The sequence below is a fragment of the Barbus barbus genome, assembly GCF_936440315.1.
Source record: "Barbus barbus genome assembly, chromosome: 31".
Lineage (NCBI taxonomy): Eukaryota > Metazoa > Chordata > Actinopteri > Cypriniformes > Cyprinidae > Barbus > Barbus barbus.
The window spans coordinates 4,490,201-4,510,831 of NC_136759.1; the positions used below are offsets into that span (position 1 = coordinate 4,490,201).

Consider the following 20,631-nt stretch of genomic DNA (forward strand, 5'->3'; position numbering starts at 1 on the left):
TTAATATATAGTTGTGAAGTATCAAAGTTTTATAAAATAAGTTTACTTCAGTTGGTTCACCTGGTATCGTGTTGATATCTGTTATATAGTTAGTATTTGAACTGCATATTCTGGGCCTTGTTGTTAACTTTCAAAATTAATATCTTTATTTGATGAAATTAAATGTATTTTTTATTATTATAAGTATTATTTTAACCAAGTTAGCCAAGTTAGCATTTTCTGTGAGAAAGAATTTAAATGCAAGGGAAATACTAAACATTACTACATTTTAAAATATTAAAATTTTGCTCAAATCAGAATTGGGATCAAATGAAATGAAAAACACCCGGGAAAACGCTATATTGGTAGACCCTGAGATATATGTTATAGGCGGTTGCTCACTGTGGTCAGTGACCTAAAAGTGATTTTCTGATAGAAAGTTGAACATCTGCTTCAGAGTCTTTTATTTCTACAACATAATGGTCTGCTTTATGAGATATGGCATTAACAGCATATTTCTGGCTGAAGGGTTTCCTCGGCATGAATCCAGTTAGTGTTAGTACTAGTAAACGAGGCTCGTGACTTCACTCCCAACCACAGCGCTCATGATGATCAGCATTTACCACAGCAGCAGGGCAGTGGGCATTGAAGGAGTGCAACTGTGCCCCTGCAGCTTCATTGTGTCTGTGATACAGAGGCGCTGTGGGAGCGCAGAGCCAGAATGGCTCCTTTACAGGATTGTGCATTTAGAGCCAAAATGGTTCCTTTCATCTCATCGCTTATGGAGGGAAATGAGCCCAGAGCTCAGAGAGAATGACAGAACTAGGTTACACGAAATTAATCAAATATAATAATTTTTAGTGAGGTATGAAAATGATTGTTGTTTTCATCTATGCAGATATGATTGAGTTTGTGTGACAGTTTCATTCAGCATATAAATAGTTTTTGTGTTATATGTAAGGGAAGAAATAAGGATGTAGGTAGTATGTACTTTGCTAGATGCTGTCAGCTATAACAGGGTTTCTCCAGGTAAATTTAAGATTTCTTAAAGAACTTTTGAAGACTAATTAAATGAAAAAATGAAGGGAACTAAATTCGTTCATGTTCAAAAAATGTAAAAGTATAGGAAGCACACAAAAGTTGTATTAGCAATACTTCAAAGTTTAAATACAAAAATATAATTTCCATTCATTTTCATTCATTTCACAAAATAATAGCTTAAGCCTTGAATACTTATTCATAACCACTAAACTATGGAAATATAATAAGTTGTTTTCTAAAGTCTAAAGATTCTGAAATCAAGATACATTTACTTGCAAAAGAAGTATAGAAGCTGATCAGAAAAGAAAATGAAGTGAATATGTGATTAAAGCAAGAACACATCAGCCTAATCAAATAAAAAAAGACTCAGAAAAATCTACTTAGTTTGACGGGATAGTTTTTTCATACCCCACTGGCAGATATTTGTGCATGCTTTAAGCATAAACTCACTTAATTGTGTTCAGTTTTGCCTTTATATCTTCATTTTGCATCTCACGTAAATTAATCTTATTGTAGGGATGTTTAGTATATATTTGTATTGGAAAACAATACAAAAACAATACAAAGACACTGAGGAAGAATTTGTCAGCGCAAGAAACATTCAATGCCATGACACACAGAAACCCTTTTTCTAACTTTCCAGATCCACTCTAAAACCATTTCCCCCTCATTTATCTTGTTTTTCCAGGATCATACTCGCTTCTTTAAGACTGTAGGGTCAGTAATGCCCCAAATCACTTCTCTCTTATCACATAATGTGAAGATGCCTGATTAAGTGACTCTAAACTCTCAGATGCTTCCATCAGGCTGCACTAATGGACTGAGCTGAACTTAATTCTGCAAAGATTACTGGAGATGAGACACGACAGAGTTCAGCAGACTCTCCGGACACACACTCTCTCACACACACACACACACACACACACATGCCATGCTGCCCATGGCTCAGGCAACTATGGGATTGATTGACTTTGTTAATTTAATGGAGAATTTACAATAATGACTATATGCTGTTTCCTGTAACCACCATAAAGTAAGGGGGCACGTCCCACTTCATTACGCACCATTATATTGATAGGAAATAACAGTTTTTAATGTTGAACAGCTCTCGTCATTGTCAAAATGTTTGAGATGCATCACATCAGAGACAACAGGGTTTATTGTTCAACCAATTCTGAAATTCAGTGTGATGTAAGAAGCCAAACATTTCATAATTGACAACTGTTTTACAATATTTGAAATGGCCCAAGTAAAACTACTCTCTTTTTTTTGTCAAATTTTGCTCTTTTGATTTGAAAGCATGTGATTCGTGTAAATCACAACCTAATATGATGAGACAAGAAACATAACTAAATTAGGTTATTCACCTTAAATCACACAATTTATTCCCAATATGTAATCACTTTTGATGTATTGATAATGTTATTATTTATTTATTTTTATTGTTATTAATGTTAACTAGAAATAAAACTCAAATTAAAGCCATTAAAAATATTTTCAAACTTAAAATAAAATTGTATTATTTGCAAAGGTAACTTTTCTCATTTTCATTTTTATGTAGTTTAACATGGAACTGAAATCAAAATTATTAAAAACTATTTAACCATTTTATTTTTATATTAATAAAAATGATACTAAGATAACACTGTAAAATAACACTGACTGAAACATATTTAGACATATGTAATTTTAAGACTTTCAACCTTTTGTTTTGATTTTATTTTGGGGGTTCAATCTAATCTAATCTAATATACTATACCCCAAGACCCTATAGAGGATAAGAAGTTTGGGGAATGAATGGGTGGATAATATAATTTACTGTTGGCATAATATTATTTGAAAGAAATAATATTTTATTTTATATTTCTTTCTCTCTTCTTTTCCTCTATCTTGTCCAGTCTTAGAATCCCAGCAGCCCATGGACAGAGGAACATGATGATCGCTCTGCAATATTGCTGTAATACTTACATCGTCCTGATGTAAGAGCTCCTAAACTCTAAAACACACACTGCACCTCCTATATGAGGGGTGTGTGGAGAGGTGTGCATGCATGAACACAGAGTTAAAGGAGAAATGAGTGATGAACATTTGGTGCGAGCCTCCCTTGAGTAGCCAAACACACACACACACATTTGAGAGAGGAGGAACGTGTAGCTTCTTTTGTGTGGTGATGATGATGATAATAATGGCACACTCACTCCACTAATGAATATATATGATACACTGTTAACAATCAATCAGAGGGCTGTCAGAACTCACACAGGTTCAGATGCTCGGCACATTAATCAAATGTATGTAGAACGCTGCCTCAGCGAAACCAAACCCAAGAGTCGACAGCCCAAGAGCCTAACGAGGTCTGTTCAACCATCCTGATTCTAGTTCAAGCACTGCTGTTGCCCAATGAACCTGTAGTGTAATGGTGATGTGAGGCATGTTTTCTGTAAGAAATGCTTTCTAAAATATAAGGGTTCAGGCGTGAAACTCTGAAACCCTATTGCAAATGGATTTTTAGCATTATTATATTTCTACCATTTAGACCAAACCATACGGCCTAGAGACTTGAAACTTGGTGAAATCGTAGTGCTCAATTTGGGTACACAATGGCACTGACTCGTTCCGATCGGCCCAAGAGGAGCACTCCAGTGTAAAAACTAGAAATGTTGACATTTTTGACTAAGTCCTGAACTATTTGTTGTAGACTTAAAAAAATAATAAGTTAAACTGTTGATTTATCCTCGCAGCAGCACATTAAAACATTCAAGCATGGGTCACTTTTATGGTTATAAGGAATGAGATATTTTGATCAAACTAGGCACCTTTATGTATGGGCTCAATTTGAGAACTGCTGTAAAAAAAAATCTGAAAATAGTTATTTGCCTCTTTGATTTAAGTGGCTTTGTAAATCATTCATAATGTATCTTTTTGCACACAATTAATTATCTTACAGCATCTAAACCCTGATAATTGCTCTTTGCAATTAAAGTCAAGGTTACCTGTCAAAACTGATCATTATTTGAAAATATTACAATAACAAATGTGACCCTGGACCACAAACCCAGACATAAATGTCAATATTTGTTTTGAGAACTGAATAAATAAGTTTTCCATTGATGTATGGTTTGTTATGATCGGACAATATTTGGCTGGGATGCAACTATTTGAAAATCTGGAATCTGAGGGTGCAAAAAGATCTAAATATTGAGAAAATCTCCTTTAAAGTTGTTCAAATGAAGTTCTTAGCTATGCATATTACTGAACAAAAAATAAGTTTTAATAGGCCTATACTTACGGTAGGAAATTTACAAAATATCTTCATGGAACATCATCTTTACTTAATATCCTAATGATTTTTGGCATAAAATCGATAATTTTGACCCATTCAATGTATTTTTGGCTATTGCTACAAATATACCTGTGCTACTTAAGACTGGTTTTGTGCTCCAGGGTCACAAATAGTAGAATAATGCGACTAATAATAAAAAGGATAGTAGCAAAATTGATTATAAACAATACCTAACATTACCTTTGTTTAAAATTAGTTTCACTGATAGTTTTAAATAGAATTCAGACATCACAGTAAAGATGGATACTCATGTTGCTAAATATTATTTTAACAGTGTGCCAAGTTAGTATTTTTAATAAAGATTAAATTTTAGTGAGCACTAGATGAAGCTTGTTTAATTTAAATGTAAAAATTGTGCCATTAACAAACATCCCGAACATCAGCCTACATGATGCTGAATTCATATTTAAATCTATAGTTTATGCCAGTAAAAACATATAAAAACACTGTGCAAAAGAGAGATATTTGTAGAATATACTGTATTTGTATTGCATCAGACCTGAACCCTTGAGTTTATGAGAAATATATTTTATTTGCTATATAAACAATGAAGTGAAAGAAGTCCGTAATATCATTGATTTGCAAACCCAAGGTCTGCATAGGTTCCTTTCTCTTCTTAATAATGCATTGCCCTTTGTTGCTTGGAAACATAATGCAATAGACTGCCTGAGAATTCAGCAGCTGCTCATTGTGATGTGTGCCTGAGTGTGTCACAGTAACTGCAAACCCAAGGCAAAGGTGTCTAACTACTAATACCAATCTATCCAGCATCTGCTGACACTGATTCGATACACTCATAACAGCAGGACACATTTAGTTGTGGTTTATTTTGTGATTTCCAGATGTTTAATATCATTCCAGGCTGAAATAACCACTTTGTGCAAAATATATTTGGACATAACCTACTATCTTATGTGTCTGAAGAGGAGAAGGAGGGAGATTTGTTTATTCCTGTGACAGGGACAAACAGCCCGAGGAGTCTGCAGCTAGTGAAGTGAATCATGAAATACACAAACAAGCAAAGTTGAAACACAGGATGGATAAACACTGAAAATGGAAAGAGAAAGACAAGAACATGCATCACCGGATAGGGCAGGACAACAATACGAGACAAGAAAAGGATGAAAACAGGAGAGCGAAAAGCTGAGCACTGATAAATTATTGCAAGCTCAATATCTTCAGTCAGTTTCGTGAGCCGACACACTACCAAACTAATATATTCCAAGAGAAGGCTTTGCATGAAACAAAGGCAATCATGATGTCTCAAATTAAACCCTTTTAAAGCCTAATTTGCCGTATTGTTGTAATAAATACAGCAGGATTGCAGCTGCAGAGTATTGAATTCACTAAAACTAATCTAACTCGCTACCAAACAAATCTTTATCATTATTCTGCATAATGAAAACATGTTTTTATAGACATTTTTACACCCATAAGACAGATAGCCGACAAAACAAACCACTACTCTCAAATGAAAACTCTCAAACTTTGATAATGGCATCATATAAAAAATAAATAAATATTGTACCATAAACACACATCATCATAATTATGTTTCATTATCAGTAAGGTAGTGTTTCATAACAAAGACCATCTACAAATTTGATATGCAGCCTTCAATCTAAAGACAACAATCAAAACTCCTCATTTAAACTCAATGAGGATTTTATATATATATATATATATATATATATATATATATATATATATAGCCTATCTGCGACTTTTCAAAACTCAAAGGATGTAATTCAGAAGAAGCGCATGTGGAACAGGCTGAATGTTCTCTGGGACTACAAATTCATTTCTAGCCACTGCTTTATGTTTAAAACGTTAAAGTGTCTCAGAACTGCATCATATATTGTGTTAATTTGTACATATGTTGATGTAGGATGTTGGCTTACCTCTGTGCGCGCGCACGCAGGACAGCCCGAGCCCGAGCGCGAGCAGCATCAGGACCAGTATTCGGTTCATTGTAGTAAAACTCCTCCGGTCTTTCTGTTCTTCCTGATCTCTCTCACACTAACACAATGAGAACATTCACTGGGATGTTTAAAAATACATCTAAATTAAACAGCAGAACCAATAAGAGTCGCTGAAAGATTTCAGGTAAGGAACGATGCTCAGTTGCGTGAAAGAGCTTGATACTCAGAGAGAGAGAGAGAGAGAGAGAGAGAGAGAGAAAGACAGAGAGAGAGAGAGAGAGAGAGAGACTACTAGACCACCAAAGACTACTAGTTAACAATCCATCCATCAGTTTTACAAAACACTTATTCTCTAAATATAAAAAATATTTGAACTTAACCAGCAAAAAAAGAAAGAAAAAAAAAAGAAAAGAGTTCAAACATTTTTACGCTGTGATGGATCTTGAAAAGTTAGATTTTGGCTCCACCTGGTGGCCTTTTTTCGTAAACTACAGCCTGGCAACTTTAACATTACTACATTTCAGGGGGAAAAGCTTGCTGTGCCTCGTTATTTTAAAGTAATGAAATCGAGACCTAAGTGCCATTTCCGATTTGCGAACTAATGGTGTTTTTTGGACGATATAAAACGATTTATTTGCTCATCAATCCATGTACTAGCCAACAAGAGTAGTTATGTACATGCATCGTAAAAAAAACTGTGAGAAAATCGAGATCCTTATAAAAGCTGATATAGATGTTGTAAATGGCTCTACCAGCAGATGGAGACAAAGATTATGCAAATTATTTCACTGTAAATTTATGCCTGTAAAATATTTGTTTAAGTGAAGTGACATACTGCCAAGTATGGTGACCCATACTCGGGATTCGTGCTCTGCATTTAACCCATCCAACGTGCACACACACACAGCAGTGAACACACACACACCGTGAACACACACCCGGAGCAGTGGGCAGCCATTTATGCTGCGGCGCCCGGGGAGCAGTTGGGGTTCGGTGCCTTGCTCAAGGGCACCTCAGTCGTGGTATTGAGGGTGGAGAGAGCGCTGGACATTCACTCCCCCCACCTACAATCCCTGCCGGCCCGAGACTCGAACCCGCAACCTTTGGATTACGAGTCCAACTCTCTAACCATTAGGCCACTATTGGTTACACTTTACTTGAAGGGGTGTGCATAAGACTGACATGACACCTTCATAATCATAACATGACACATGTCATGAATATGAAGGTTTTTTATGCATGTTTATGGCAACTGTCATTAAGTGTCATTCGCTCAGTTATGTCATGTTTAATGCAAAGATGATGAGATGTCTTTGTTATGGTCTAGGGTTAGGGGTAAAGGCAGGGGTCAAATAATGTCATCCATGCATAAAACTTCCTTCATATTCATGACGTGTAAATTTGAATTTATAAATGTGTATGTATATATATATATGTATGTGTGTGGTAGTCTGTCTTACCCCAGTAACTTATGCGTTTGACCTTAATTTGCTTTATTAAAGGGATAGTTCACCCTAAAATTTAAATTCTGTCATTAATTACTCACCCTCATGTCGTTCCAAAACTGTAAGACATTTGTTCATCTTCAGAACACAAATTTAGATATGTTTGATGGGATCTGAGAGCTCTCTGACCACAGACAGCACTACCACAATCAAGGCACAGAAATGTAGCATGGAGATCGGTAAAATAGTCCATGTGATATCAGGGGTTCAACCGTAATTTTACAAAGAAGCAAGAATATTTTTTGTGCACAAAGAAAACAATAATAAAATAATTTATGCAGCAATTCCTCTCCCCAAGGAGCTGTCTTCCACCATTTTGGAGAGTAGCCTATACCCCAGAACTTAATCAATGACAAAGTAATCAGCGTTGTTTATGTTCAGCATGCATGCACTTTCTACTGAACGTAAACAACGTTAATTACATTATTGGGTAGCCTACTCTCCAAAATGGCAGAAGACGGTTCCTCGGTCCTTGCTCTGTTTCTGTGCCTTGATCGTGTTAGTATCCTTGCTGTCTATGGGAAGGTCAGAGAGCTCTCCGATTTCATCAAAAAATCTTAATTTGTGTTCCGAAGATGAACGAAGGTCTGACGGGTTTGGAACGACATGAAGGTGAGTAATTAATGACACAATTTTCATTTTTGGGTGAACTAAGCCTTGAAAGGTTTTTTGAATGATCTAAACAACTCAGTTGCACATTAATCCATGTGCTGGCTTCTTCTTTTTCGATTTTATGGCGGGTAGCACCAACATTAAGGTGCATTATCGCCACCTTTTGTAAGTGTTGATAAGAGTTTACCCATTAAAAAAAAAAACACCTCTAAATTCTCTTAATCAACTCAGTTCTTTTGAGATAAAGAAATAAACTCTCTAATCCATAAGTAACTATATTTTTAAGCTTTAATTCATCCATTCCCATCTTTCTAAGTTTTTTTTTTTTAATTTTTTAATAATTTTTCATTATTTCTCGTTCATTAGTAGCCTATACTTTTGACAAACACAAATAACATGTTCTACTGATTCCTCTACTCCACAGTGCTCACCTAATCCTGTTAGAGGTTTATTTATTATTTTTAAGGTTTTATTCAGCATAGTATGTCCAACCCTTAATCTTTCCTCTTTGGTGCTTCTTTTAGTTATCCTCACTACTCCTACTTCTCGTTGTATTTCATAAAGCTGATGTCCTGTATTTGCTGCATCCCCTTTATGTTGCCACTCCTTTGTGGTATATTCTTTAATTACTGCTTTTGCTTCATATTTACTAAGTGAGATATTCATGACCTCCTCACTTTCCAAAGCCTGTTTTGCTAAACTATCAACCACATGAATATTATCATGATGTTCATATTCTTAAATCTATACAGATTTTCATATATCCTCCTGAGACCCCCCCCCCCCCCCCCCCCCCCAAAAAAAAAAGCTTTGTGAATTTAGTATTTTTTCATTTCATTACATTGTTTAGAGCATTAGAAAAAAATGGAAAATTAACATTTTTGAAAAATGATATTTTATTCATATTTTATTCTATGTCCTCTGTAGAGGACACTAGGACTAAGTTTTTCAAAAAAATAAAATGGCATGAATAGACATAAAAAAGGCAAAAACAATGGGATTTTTTTTTTAAAATAACCAATACATTTTTAGGTTTCAGGATTTTTTTCTTCTAAACTTTGTTTAAGGATGATTCTCAACTATGTTATAAAATATATAACAAAATTATTTGATATACCATTTTGTTTTATGCAGTATGTCTGTACAAATTTCCATGAACTGGTTTTCCCATTAAACACAGTGTATCTATACTGTATCTAATTAATGGATTGCTGTTGGGACAGCATGTTGAAAAAATAATTGTCATAATGGGAGTAATAATTGCCCAGATTTTCATAATAATATCTAATATTTCATAACAAAATAGATATATAATTTATTTTCCTATTCAATTGTCATGTCTCCCAAAATGCATAATAAACATGCTTTTAGTCCTGGTGTCCTCCACAGTGGACATGTATGAAATGATGTCCTGTTTCATAACAGGAAGTCATATTTGAATTTGAAAACCCATAACATAATTTTCCTGAGATGTTGCTTTATGACAAACAAATGACAATTAAATGACAATTACAAAATATAATCATATTTCCATAAGGCTGTAATATTTTTCACTAAATTAAATTTAGCCATCTTTAAAGACCTAGGAGAGGGTGTGGTCATGGTCAAACTTCCAATCATTTAGTATCTCTATAAAGCCCTGAATGTGCTCTGTACAGGACATCCAGACTCACAGCTGTGACATGTGAGGTCTCAGAGAAATTCACTGAAATAGAATGTCCACTACAGAGACAAAAACTCCACAGCTGGGTTTCAGTAATCATTTGCTATATCCTGTCTACTCTTGAGATGTGAATGATTGCAAAGACTTTAATGCCAAACATGAATCTGTACAAAGTATAACCTTTTTGATTTGAGTCTCTTCTATCCACTGTAGTGCTGTTGCTATTGCCATCATCTATAGACTGATAAATGATCTGATGTTCTCCTATTAACAGAAATATTTAAGGATGGAATACTGAAAGCAAAACCTGTTCTCCCTGTATTAGGATCTTTAGATCCATCAGTATATACTGGGACAAATGCTTGATATACAGTTTGTAGTCTATCTTCAACAACAGCTACAATGTTTTCAGATTCTTTCACTAACTCTAGCATATAAAAATCCATGAGTACTGCAGGAAACAACCAAGGGGGAGTTATTTATAACGGTACTGTAGGAATGTATCTTTTCTGACTCAAAATCATTTTCTCGCTTCTTTGTCACTATTCCATGCAAAACACTTCTGTTTAGACCTTTCCTTTTCCCAGCACGGAAGGAGTACCTTTACTGTTGGGGGGCGGTCTTCTGAATGACCTTGAAGGTTTACCCAGTAGTTCATGATTAACTGCTCTCATCTGATTTGTAACAGCATTTCACCCACCTCAACCTGAAGAGCAGATACAGGAGTCGTTTTAAAAGCACCACAATCCAGCTTCTTCAGTAAAGTTTTTTCATCGCATTACATTTAAAATATTTTTACATTTACATTTTACATTTAGTGTATTTTGGATATGTTCGTTCCATGTTAATTTTGCATCAAACCACACACCCAGAGACTTAAAAACTTGAACTTGTTCAATAGTTTGTCCATACATCTTTATCTCTGTATCAATGCTTCTTTTCCAAGTGAACTGCAAACCTGAAACCCCATGCATATGACCATTTTTCTACTACTTCAATTGCCTCTTGTATTTTTCCTGTAATATGATTTATATTCCTTCTCCGTTTCCACAATGCCCCCGTCATCAGCAAACAATGAACACCCAATGTCTACCATATATCTTCCAGATAAGACTTTCCCAATTCCGGCTTGAATAAATCTATCAAATAAAAAATCTTTAATCCAATTATAAATTCTACCTGTTATTCCTATCATATCAAGTTTGATCATTAACCCCTCTTTCCAAACCATGTCATATGCTTTTTCGACATCAAAGAAAACTGCCATCACTGATTCCTTATTATCCTGAGCTTTCTTAACATCTGTTTCCACCCGTGTGCTGACCTACACAAACTACTAATACATATGGAAGAAGACCGAGCCAATGATAGTGTTGTGGGCGGGGCGATACATATAGCCACGCCCCAAACGCATCTCGATGAGAGTGCAGTGCTGAGAGTTTGATCGGCTGGAGATGGTCGCTAATAGTGACTGAAATCGTATACATATTATGACTGAATCGAGTTAAAGGTATGGAGCATCGTCGATGGATGCAGTACGGAGACACACGGCGTCGATTTCTATAAAAACCGAAACGCCAAATGCAGGTAAATGTGCTCGTCTGGTGAATGTTATCGCTTCATGTTGTGATATACAGACCCTTCTACTGTTTTACCCCCAGAGATTCATTAACCAGCGCAACTTTTATATTTTACTCTGTATTCTGCAAATACTATGAATTTAAAGTCATGCATGTTTTACCATTTCGCAAAAGTTTATCATAACAGTAAGAAAACTCCAAAAAATGTCCGTCAGTCTTACAGAACGCAATCTTTGTAAAAGTAAAATATGCGTTTTAATTAAATATTTATATTTTTTATAATAGCAGTAGATTTTTAAAGAGTCTCTTACATTTACTAGAAAAATAAATGAGTAGTGAAAATGTGTTCCTGCAGACCATTATCAGATTTTAAATGTGTGTTTTATTATTATTTATTATTGATAGGCTTTATAAATATCTTAATATCTAATTATTTTAAACTGATCTGTTTTACATCTGAGGACTTGCAACATTGGAATATTAAACTTTTTAGAACACAATGTGGATAATAATAATTGTATTTATTTATTGCAGACATTTATCCAAATAGGCTTATAAATGCTACTAATATATAACCTATATAACCTAAAATATTGTATTTTATATATTTATTTTTACAGATCTGGTGCTTTTAGTCTGTTTGCCACACATCAGTTCACACCTGGAGTGAAGCCACAGCCTCCAACAGCATCAGTTCACCTGTAGATGATGGGGATATTTGCTCGTCAAACTCCAGGTGTGACAAATGAAATGTGTGCGAGATACTATGGAAAAGATTCAAAAAGGAGAGTGAGGACATGATGATTATTATTATTATTATTATTATTATTATTATTTAATCCATGCAGCAGGATACATGAAATACTGAAAAGCAAAGAGGTTGGTGTTCTTTCTTAATTTTTTATTATTGAAATATTAAGGTAACTTTGTAATAACAGGAAAATGGAGGAACTAAGATCTGATCCTTGATGCTCACAAACAAATACTTGACTGTTGTTTTCTCTTGATTTCTGAAGCTAACTACTTAATTTGTTTATGTTTGACCAAATAGGCGACCAAGAGATGAAGTCAAGAACCATGATCACAAAAAAATATTTTATCAGAAAACAGAAGAGCTACGAAGACCAACAAGTCTTTTACTTGCCCTGAATGTGGAAATAGTTTCACTCTAAAAGGAAGCTTTAAAAAGCACCAACTAATGAGAAGCTTCACAAATGCCCTGAGTGTGGAAAGAGTTTCACACTAAAAGGCCACCTTAACAGACACATAAGAATACACACTGGAGAGAAACCTTACGCATGTCATCAGTGTGGAAAGAGTTTTTCACAAAAGATTCATCTCAGTCGTCATCTGCGCTGTCATGAAGAAACACTCAGCTGTGATCAGTGTGGCAAGAAGTTTAGATCCTCATCATATCTCAACAAACACCTGACAGTTCACACAGTTGAGAGCCCGTACTTGTGTCCGGTGTGTGGAAAGAGTTTTTCACGGCTGGCCAACTGCAAGAAGCACCAGAAGATCCATTCTTCTGTGAAAAAGCATGCTTGTGTTGAGTGTGGAAAGACCTTCATTACACCTGAATATCTGCGAAAGCATCAGAAAACTCACGCTACAGAAAGACCTTTCACCTGCTCTCAATGTGGTTATAGCTTCAGAGAGAAAATCCACCTTAACAAACACATGAGGATCCACACTGGAGAGAAGCCGCACACGTGCCATCAGTGTGGGAAGAGTTTCATACAATCGTCAGGTCTCCGTTATCATATGAATCGTCACTCTGGAGAAAAACCATATAATCGTGATCAATGTGGTAAAAATTTTACATCACTTTTAAAAAGCCACCTGATGGTGCACACGGATGAGAGGCTTCACAAGTGCTCTTTGTGTGAAAAGAGTTTTTCACGACCGGATGTTTTGAAACGGCACCAAAAACTACACAATGCTGTGCGGGATCACATGTGTTTTGAGTGTGGGAAGAGCTTTACAGCAGCTAGCCATCTGAAGCAGCACCACAGGATTCACACTGGAGAAAAACCATTCAGCTGTCTGCAGTGTGGGAGGAGTTTCACTCAAAAAAGCCATTTAAACAAACACATACAAATACTGTCACTACCAAATAATCTGAAGTTCTGATACAGCAAATGCTTTTAAGATGTTGTTCAAAGAAAGCATTTTTTTTTTTTTTAACATTGTTATTCAAATAAAGTTGCTATGAAATGTTGTTGTTGCTATGAGTTGTTTTTTTTTTGTGGAGCAAAAGGATTGCATTACTTAAATCAAACTAATTTTTTTTTTTTTTTATTCTTGCATGTATTCAATAACATGCTTTAAAAAGCCTTGTTAATACATGAATGAAGAAATACAAAAATCTGAATTAGAAATTTGTATTTGCAACCTTGACTTAATTTTAGTCTGATAATAATTAATATGATGTTCAAACTAAACTACCAAACTAAAAAGAACAAAAAGATGAGCTAAATAAAGACAGAAACCTTTCATCTGTTTCGAGGAGACCATAATGGGGGTTCATAAGCATTACATTTATCACAATGAAGGAAGAGAAGAAATGAGAGGGTCTGTCTCGGAATCTTTGAAATAATATCAATAATTAATCAAATTGACAAAGGTGAGTTTAGAAAACTGGTACAAAAATATCTTTATTTGCATTTTGCATCTTTATTGGACATGAATTAATCCACCCTGTTCAGCCAGTTGCATATTTCCAGGCCAACAGCTCATCTTTACAATAGGTTGAAACAACGCCTCAAAAAATGTAACAAAAGAAAATTAAAAGTACAGAGCCCTACCCTAATTAAAAAAATCAGTTGTGATAAGAAGCATATGGCAAGGAGTTTAGGTCCTCATCATATCTTAAACACCAGTTCAGATGCTGTATATTGTGTAGTGTTTTTCACAAAAAGTTCACTTTTAAACAGAAGACACAACGTCTCGGTTACGTACGTAACCCTCGTTCCCTGATGGAGGGAACGGAGACGTTATGTCGTGACGACATTAGGGGATTTACTTGGAAGCCCCGACTGCCTCTGATAAGAGAAAACGCCAATGAAATTTGGCTAGTGGATTTTGCATACCTGAGCCACTCCCCGTGCATACGGGTATAAAAGGGCGACAGGTGCATCCACTCATCAGGTTTTCCGCTGAGGAGCCGAGAACGTGTCCCTGGCAACCAGCGATGGTTCGAGATTGTGGCATGGGGACATAACGTCTCCGTTCCCTCCATCAGGGAACGAGGGTTACGTACGTAACCGAGACGTTCCCTATCTGTCGGTCACTACGAGTTATGTCGTGACGACATTAGGGGTCTATGGAAAGCGCCACAACCTGAACCCCGTCACGACCTTGTGGCATGCAGATGTTGACAAGCTAGCGCGTGACAGACAAATGCGATGCGAAGGTCGCAACCTTCCCGTCGCCCCAGCGCAAATTCGCTAACCTTGGTGCCCGCAGGGACCACTGAGTACATTGCTGCTGGAGATAGCCAAGCCGCTGTTCCTTTCCCCAGAAATCGGAAGGGATTTCGACCTTCTATGAAAGATTGCTTCAAGTCTTTCCTGTTTGTTGTTACAGCCCGGCAGTAACGACGGGGAAGCGAGCCTTCCGGAGAAGGGCGCTACGGAGGCCACACCCTGCCCGAAGGGAGGTAACGTGTGGAGACACTGGTATGGACTGGCCCAAGCCTGGGGCAGTGCTACATACGCCTGGACCCTGGGGCAGATCCTACCTAGGAGAAGGGAGGAAGGCTGCCAGCAGGGCCTGACAGAGCTCTGTCAAAGGGAAGACACGGGTTTACCATGAGGGAAACCGTACCGTGGATGAATACACGTGTGGGATCACCCGAAGGGAATCAGGCCGCACGGGCACCTAGCCGAGTACAGGGGCTGACCGGAGACCCGGGCAAGCTAACACCGGTACTGGGCCTGGCGTCAGACTGCTCCGCCCAGCCTGACTGCCGGGGGTGCTGGAGGAACTCCGCCAGGGTTCGCCGTTCGGGGAACTAACTGGAGGAGAGAATAGGCGCTCGTATCCCCGAGTAAGGGGGAATGGCGCAGCAAGCGTGACACCGGCCAACTCTTCCCGCCACTTACCTGTTACCCAACACACGGGAAGAGACTGGCTCAACGCGGAGACTGTAAAATCTCGCGAAGGTGTTCGGTGTCGCCCAGCCCGCAGCTCTACAGATGTCTGCCAAAGAGGCGCCGTGCGCCAGCGCATAGGAGGAGGCAACACTCCGTGTGGAGTGAGCCCTCACCCCGAGGGGGCACGGCTCGCCTTGGGATTGGTACGCCAAGGCGATGGCATCCACTATCCAGTGGGCCAACCTCTGCTTGGAGACAGCCTTCCCTTTCTGCTGACCTCCGTGGCAGACAAAGAGCTGCTCGGAGCTTCTGAAGCTCCGGGTGCGGTCCACGTATATGCGCAGCGCTCTTACGGGACACAGCAACGCCAAGGCTGGGTCTGCCTCCTCCGAGGGCAGTGCTTGCAGGTTCACCACCTGATCGCGGAAGGGCGTGGTGGGAACCTTGGGCACGTATCCAGGCCGGGGTCTCAGGACAACGTGAGAGTAGGCCGGCCCAAACACAAGGCACTCTTCGCTTACCGAAAATGCTTGGAGGTCCCCGACCCTCTTGATGGAAGTGAGCGCGGTCAGGAGCGCTGTCTTGGCCGACAGGAATTTCAGCTCGACTGAGTCCAGCGGCTCAAAGGGACCCCTCTGAAGTCCAGCCAGGACAATAGAGAGATCCCAGGAGGGCATCAGGGGTGGCCTAGGAGGATTTAACCTTCTGGCACCCCTCAGGAACCTCACGATGAGATCGTGCTTCCCCAGGGACCGGCCGTCCACTGCATCGTGATGGGCCGCAATAGCAGCCACGTACACTTTCAAGGTGGAGGGCGACAGCCTGCGCTCCAACCTCTCTTGCAGGAAAGAAAGCACCACTCCAATCGTGCATCTTCGGGGGTCCTCTCGACGAGAAGAACACCAGTCCGCGAACAGACTCCACTTCAGTGCATAGGCTTGCCTAGTTGAAGGGGCCCTAGCCTGAGTGATGGTGTCCACCACAGCCTGTGGCAGGCCACTCAAGTCTGCCGCGTCCCATCCAGGAGCCACACATGGAGGTTCCACAGATCTGGACGCGGGTGCCATATGGTGCCGAGCCCCTGAGAAAGAAGGTCCTTCCTCAGAGGGATGCGCCAGGGAGGGGCTGTCGCGAGGAGGGTGAGTTCCGGAAACCAGGTCCGGGTGGGCCAATATGGCGCAACCAACAAGACCTGCTCCTCGTCCTCCCTGACCTTGCACAGCGTCTGTGCGATCAGGCTCACTGGGGGAAACGCATACTTGCGCAGAGCCCGAGGCCAGCTGTGTGCCAGTGCGTCCGTGCCGAGGGGGGCCTCGGTCAGGGAGAAATACAGCTGGCAGTGGGAGGACTCGCGGGAAGCAAACAGGTCTACCTGAGCTTCCCCGAATCGACTCCAAATCAGCCGGATCGTCTCGGGATGGAGTCGCCATTCTCCGGGGAACGTGAGCTGTCGTGAGAGCGCGTCGGCTGCACGATTGAGCTCCCCCGGAATGTGGACGGCGCGCAGCGATTTGAGCTGTGACTGACTCCAGAGGAGGAGATGGCGGGCGAGCTGTGACATGCGGCGTGATCGTAGACCCCCCTGCCGGTTGATGTACGAAACAGCCGCAGTGTTGTCCGTGCGGACCAACACGTGCTGGCCTAGAAGCAGTGGCCGGAACTGCTTTAAGGCCAGATGCACTGCCAACAGCTCTAGGCAGTTGATGTGCCAAAGCAGTCGAGGCCCCGTCCAGAGCCCCGAGGCTGCCTGCCCGTTGCATGTAGCGCCCCAGCCCCTGCTGGAGGCATCTGTTGTGACAACAGCATGCCGGGACACTTGTCCTAAGGGCACCCCGGCCCGTAGGAAAGCAAGGTCTGACCAGGGGCTGAAAGAGCGGCGACACGACTGTGTGATGGTCACACGACGTGTCCCGCGGCGCCATGCCCATCTCGGGACCCGTGAGTGTAACCAGTGCTGAAGTGGTCTCATATGAAGCAACCCGAGCGGCGTGACTGCGGCTACGGATGCCATATGCCCCAGGAGCTGCTGAAACTGTTTCAGCGGAACCACTGTCCTGCCTCTGAAGGAACTCAGGCAGTTCAGCACTGATTGGGCACGCTCGTCCGTGAGACGTGCCATCATACTCACGGAGTCTAACTCCACACCGAGAAAAGAGATTCTCTGCACAGGGGAGAGCTTGCTCTTTTCCCAGTTGACCCGAAGCCCCAACTGGCTGAGGTGCCGGAGCACCAGGTCCCTGTGACCACACAACTGTTCTCGCGACCGGGCCAGAATGAGCCAATCGTCGAGATAGTTGAGGATCCTGACGCCCACTTCCCGTAACGGGGCAAGGGCGCCCTCCGCCACCTTCGTGAAGGCACGGGGAGACAGGGAGAGCCCGAAGGGGAGGACCCTGTACTGCCATGCCCGCCCCTCGAACGCAAACCGTAGGAACGGCCTGTGTCGAGGGAGAATCGAGACATGAAAGTAAGCGTCCTTCAGGTCGATCGCTGCAAACCAATCCGCGGACTGCACGCATCTGACGATGCGCTTCTGTGTCAACATCTTGAACGGGAGCTTGTGTAGGGCCCGATTCAAGACTCGCAGGTCCAGGATTGGCCGGAGGCCACCGCCTTTCTTGGGCACGATGAAGTAGGGGCTGTAAAACCCCTGCCTCATCTCGGCTGGAGGGACCGGCTCGATTGCACCCTTTGCCAGAAGGACAGCAATCTCCTCGCGCAGGACAGGTGCATCTCGGACTGCCACCGAAGTCTCGAGGATGCCACTGAACCTGGGAGGCCGCCTGGCGAACTGAATCGCATAGCCGAGTCGAACTGTGCGAATGAGCCAGCGAGACGGGCTGGGTAGCGCAAGCCACGCCCCCAGATACCGTGCAAGTGGCACCAAAGGCACAATCGACGTGCCCGCAGTGGTGCAGCGAGGGGGAGTAAGGTTGGATGGAACAGAAGGCGGTGCGTTCTGACTCATCCCCACAAAACTCCCTGAGTCCCCGGGGGGACTGGCTAGAGGTGCGCGGGGAGGCATCGCGTCCCCAGACCGCACTCTCTTGGCCACTGGCAATATGGGTCTCGGGTGAGAGTGAGGAGGCAGTGCGTCGCACACTGTCAGCCCGCAGACCTGGGAACCCGGAGGAAAGGGAAATTGCTCTTTCTTTGACAATGTGGGTACCACTGGCCCTTGAGCCAGTGGCGGAACAGAAAGAAAAGAAAACACAGGATTCTCCACCCGGCCCTCCTCCGGGGGAAGGAGCGACGCTAGCCTCGTCGTCTCCTGGGAAAGAGCAAATTCCTCCATCTCCGGGTTGTGCGCGTCAGGGCCGCTTTGTCGTCTTCCTGGAGGACTTGGCGGCCGGCTGAGGCGCAGGGGGCGCCGCACTCCTGCGAGAGGCTCGACGCACCGGCCTAGGTGACGACTCAGCACGGGGCGGAGCAGCTCTGGAGGACGCAGGAGGGCGCCCACGGCGACCAGCAGACTGGGGCCTGGCCCTTGGGCCAGCGGTGGCAGCTGGAGCATCCCGCCGTTTAGGGAGGATGTGCTGGATTGCCTCCGTCTGCTTTTGTACTGCCGAGAATTGCTGGGCAAAACCCTCGACAGTGTCGCCAAATAGCCCCGTCTGGGAGATGGAGGCGTCGAGAAAGCGTACTTTGTCGACGTCCTTCATCTCGGCCAGATTGAGCCAGAGATGGCGCTCTTGGACCACTAACGTGGACATCGCCTTCCCGAGGGACCGCGCCGTGACTTTCGTCGCCCGGAGAGCGAAGTCAGTCGCCGTGCGCAGCTCCTGCATCAACCCCGGGTCGGGACTACCCTCGTGCATTTGTTTTAGTGCCTTGGCCTGGTGAACTTGCAGGATGGCCATGGCATGCAGGGCAGAGGCGGCCTGGCCCGCAGCGCTGTAGGCCTTGGCGGCGAGTGCGGCCGTCAGCTTACAGGCTTTGGACGGGAGACGCGGACGATTCCTCCAGGTGGCGGCGTTTTGCGGGCACAGGTGCACCGCAACCGCTCTCTCCACCTGGGGAATATCCACGTACCCCCTGGCCGCCCCGCCATCGAGGGTAGTGAGGACGGAGGAGGGAGACGAGCGGCTTCTGGCCGAAAAAGGGGCCGTCCACGACTTCGTCAGCTCCTCATGCACCTCCGGGAAGAAAGGCACCGGGGCAAAGTGCGGCCGCTGGTCGCGTTTTGCGCCGATGAACCAATCATCCAGCCGCGAGGGCTCGGGACTGGGCGGTCTGTTGACCTCCAGCCCGATACTCACGGCTGCCCGGGCAAGCATGGCCGTCAGCTCTGGGTCCGGATCGGCAGTGGCGACAACACCCGAGGGGGGCAGCCCCGCCGATCGTTCATCCTCAGAGGACGAAAGCCCATCCCCCGATGCCGCGATCGACATCTGATCCTCGGGCGGCGCACCGAATGAAATGCTGGCGGCCCCGTGAGGCGAACCAGCGAAATCACTCGGGAACCGGACGGAACAAGCGCTGCGGGAGGAGTAAGAGGTCCGTGGGGACGTGCCCGGCGGAGAAGCTCTTACCGTCACCCTCAGATCTCCCAGAGCGCCAGCCGGCGGTCCTCTGCTCGAGCCAGAGAGACCGGGACGGGTGGCGGCAGAGGGTGCCAATCCTTTCAGAAAGGAAAGGCGAGAACGCAGCGTTGCCATGTTCATACGCCCACAACAGGCGCATGACTCATCCACAAACGCATCTTCAGCGTGCTGGATGCCCAGACACTGAAGACAACGCTCGTGACCGTCATCCGAGGACAGGAAGCGACCGCAACCAAGAGAACACGGACGGAACGGCATCTTTAAAAAGACGCGAACCGCCCAGTGTTTTAGAAATTTGCTCTTTCAGGTGAAGTGCCCAGGGGAATCGCTGCTGCAGGGACACCG

The 20,631-nt window shown here is 42.6% G+C and overlaps 1 long non-coding RNA gene across 1 annotated transcript; it reads left to right on the forward strand.

The window, feature by feature from the left end:
* The first annotated feature begins 11,544 nt into the window (after nt 1-11,544).
* On the forward strand, nt 11,545-13,865 carry LOC306851628. Its single transcript, XR_013782524.1, has 3 exons — nt 11,545-11,652; nt 12,266-12,524; nt 12,697-13,865. It is a non-coding gene; the product is annotated as an uncharacterized lncRNA (long non-coding RNA).
* The last annotated feature ends 6,766 nt before the right edge of the window (nt 13,866-20,631 follow it).